Source organism: Thalassophryne amazonica, chromosome 1, assembly GCF_902500255.1.
Source record: "Thalassophryne amazonica chromosome 1, fThaAma1.1, whole genome shotgun sequence".
Lineage (NCBI taxonomy): Eukaryota > Metazoa > Chordata > Actinopteri > Batrachoidiformes > Batrachoididae > Thalassophryne > Thalassophryne amazonica.
In genome coordinates this window covers 69,035,081-69,038,299 of record NC_047103.1, presented here as the reverse complement: position 1 = coordinate 69,038,299, position 3,219 = coordinate 69,035,081, and the positions used below count along the sequence as shown (strand labels likewise).

Sequence of the window (3,219 nt, the reverse complement as noted above, 5' to 3'; positions counted from 1 at the left end):
TCCTTTCATATGTTTATCTGCATTCATTCCTGCATTTAAGGCATGCAATACATTCAGAATAGTTGGAATGAGGTACTTTAAGGCTAGTGAGTTATGTTATTTTAAGCATGTGAGTGTAATCATGATTTGGTACAAAAGCGATGTAAATAAAAGGCTGATGTGCAAATATGGGCAAATAATCTCCATCTTTACAAAAAAAAGTGAAACCATTATTGAAATGTTTATAAACACTATTCCCTACAGAGAGATTGGAAGGAATTTGAATATTTCTTCTTAACAGTGCATAATATCATTAAATGATCCTAGGAAACATGACGACTTTCAGTGTATAAAGGGCAAAGGGTGGAAGTCAAAGCTGAACACCAGTTGTCTCACATCTCTCAAACAGCACTGCAGTGACTCTGACCATTCAACCTGACGGAGCTAGAGAGGTGCTGCAAAGAGGAATGGGCAAAACTGCCCAAAGACAGGTGCACCAAGCTTGTGGTAATGTATTCAAGAAGACCTGAGGCTGTAATTGCTGCCAAAGGCGCATCAACAAAGTATTGAGCAAAGGGTATGAATACTTAGGTACATGTTATTTCTCAGTCTTTTATTTTTAATAAATTTTCAAAAATAAAAAACACTCTTTCATGTTGTCATTATGGGGTGTTGTGAATAGAATTCTGATGGAAAAGAAATGGATTTACTCTAGTTTGGAATAAGGTTATAACATAAAACTTGGAAGAAGTGAAGAGCTGTGAATACTTCCCAGATGCACTGTAACCTCCATTAAAAATCACACAATATTCCCATTTTGCAAATACAGTGTGTCTCTCATTGACTTTGCAATAATACCCTCCTGATGTTGCCATTATACTGTATCTGTCATATGCAGGTTGTACTTTGTAATTAATCTAATTACACTGTAATGTAACTGATACTCAGGTGGTATGAGGGAAGTGAGTCTGCAGGAAAATTAAAGCAATAAATGAATTGATTACTGTGAATCTGGTTTGACAGGCCAAGATTCTGTGAAATCGTGGCACAGGGCAGCTTGTGCGTCTTCGACTGTACAAACAAGAGGAATGGAAACAAGTGGGCTCAAACTTTTCCACTGATAACTGCTGGCACACATTGTGCCACAGCGTGAAACTTGATAACGCACACATGGATGAAGCATCCAGATGGATCCATGTGTGAAAGAGGCTTTTTGCTGGATATGAATTATGTTTGCTGTTTGAAACGGGTGACTAAGAGGTAGAAAGTGTGTTATGACACAGCAGCATTCACAGATGGTGGTGCTTACTCAACGAGTGAGATATCAGAGTTGCCTGGTATTGATCGGTGCGAACAATCAATAGGAAGCCATTGCTGCTTAGTTTGTGTTGCTCAGCAGTCTGCCTTCTTCTGGAATGTCTGATCATGACAGCAAACTGATTGCAGTGTGAGCTTGTGCGGTTAATTTAGCATAAGAGACAAGTACCTTTCTTAACCTTCAAGCGACCAAGTGTTGTTATTTATGACACCAGATGTACATTTACATCAAATCAAATCAAATCAATTTTATTTATATAGTGCCAAATCACAACAAACAGTTGCCCCAAGGCGCTTTATATTGTAAGGCAAAAGCCATACAATAATTACAGAAAAACCCCAACGGTCAAAACGACCCCCTGTGAGCAAGCACTTGGTGACAGTGGGAAGGAAAAACTCCCTTTTAACAGGAAGAAACCTCCAGCAGAACCAGGCTCAGGGAGGGGCAGTCTTCTGCTGGGACTGGTTGGGGCTGAGGGAGAGAACCAGGAAAAAGACATGCTGTGGAGGGGAGCAGAGATCAATCACTAATGATTAAATGCAGAGTGGTGCATACAGAGCAAAAAGAGAAAGAAACACTGCATCATGGGAACCCCCCGCAGTCTAAGTCTATAGCAGCATAACTAAGGGATGGTTCAGGGTCACCTGATCCAGCCCTAACTATAAGCTTTAGCAAAAAGGAAAGTTTTAAGCCTAATCTTAAAAGTAGAGAGTAGAGAGGGTGTCTGTCTCCCTGATCCGAATTGGGAGCTGGTTCCACAGGAGAGGAGCCTGAAAGCTGAAGGCTCTGCCTCCCATTCTACTCTTAAAAACCCTAGGAACTACAAGTAAGCCTGCAGTCTGAGAGCGAAGCGCTCTATTGGGGTGATATGGTACTATGAGGTCCCTACGATAAGATGGGACCTGATTATTCAAAACCTTATAAGTAAGAAGAAGAATTTTAAATTCTATTCTAGAATTAACAGGAAGCCAATGAAGAGAGGCCAATATGGGTGAAATATGCTCTCTCCTTCTAGTCCCCGTCAGTACTCTAGCTGCAGTATTTTGAATTAATTGAAGGCTTTTCAGGGAACTTTTAGGACAACCTGATAATAATGAATTACAATAGTCCAACCTAGAGGAAATAAATGCATGAATTAGTTTTTCAGCATCACTCTAAGACAAGACCTTTATAATTTTAGAGATATTGCGCAAATGCAAAAAAGCAGTCCTACATATTTGCTTAATATGCGCATTGAAGGACATATCCTGATCAAAAATGACTCCAAGATTTCTCATAATTTTACTAGAGGTCAGGTTAATGCCATCCGGAGTAAGGATCTCATTAGACACCATGTTTCTAAGATTTGTGGGGCCAAGTACAATAACATCAGTTTTATCTGAATTTAAAAGCAGGAAATTAGAGGTCATCCATGTCTTTATGTCTGTAAGACATTCCTGCAGTTTAACTAAATGGTGTGTGTCCTCTGGCTTCATGGATAGATAAAGCTGGGTATCATCTGCGTAACAATGAAAATTTAAGCAATGCTTTCTAATAATACTGCCTAAGGGAAGCATGTATAAAGTGAATAAAATTGGTCCTAGCACAGAACCTTTTGGAACTCCATAATTAACCTTAGTCTGTGAAGAAGACTCCCCATTTACATGAACAAATTGTAATCTATTAGATAAATATGATTCAAACCACCGCAGTGCAGTGCCTTTAATACCTATGGCATGCTCTAATCTCTGTAATAAAATTGTATGGTCAACAGTATCAAAAGCAGCACTGAGGTCTAACAGGACAAGCACAGAGATGAGTCCACTGTCCGAGGCCATAAGAAGATCATTTGTAACCTTCACTAATGCTGTTTCTGTACTATGATGAATTCTAAAACCTGACTGAAACTCTTCAAATAGACCATTCCTCTGCAGATGATCAGT

At 39.4% G+C, this 3,219-nt stretch overlaps 1 pseudogene; it reads right to left on the bottom strand.

The window, feature by feature from the left end:
- Positions 1-1,952: 1,952 nt before the first annotated feature.
- On the bottom strand, positions 1,953-2,856 carry LOC117519657 (annotated as a pseudogene).
- Positions 2,857-3,219: the final 363 nt, after the last annotated feature.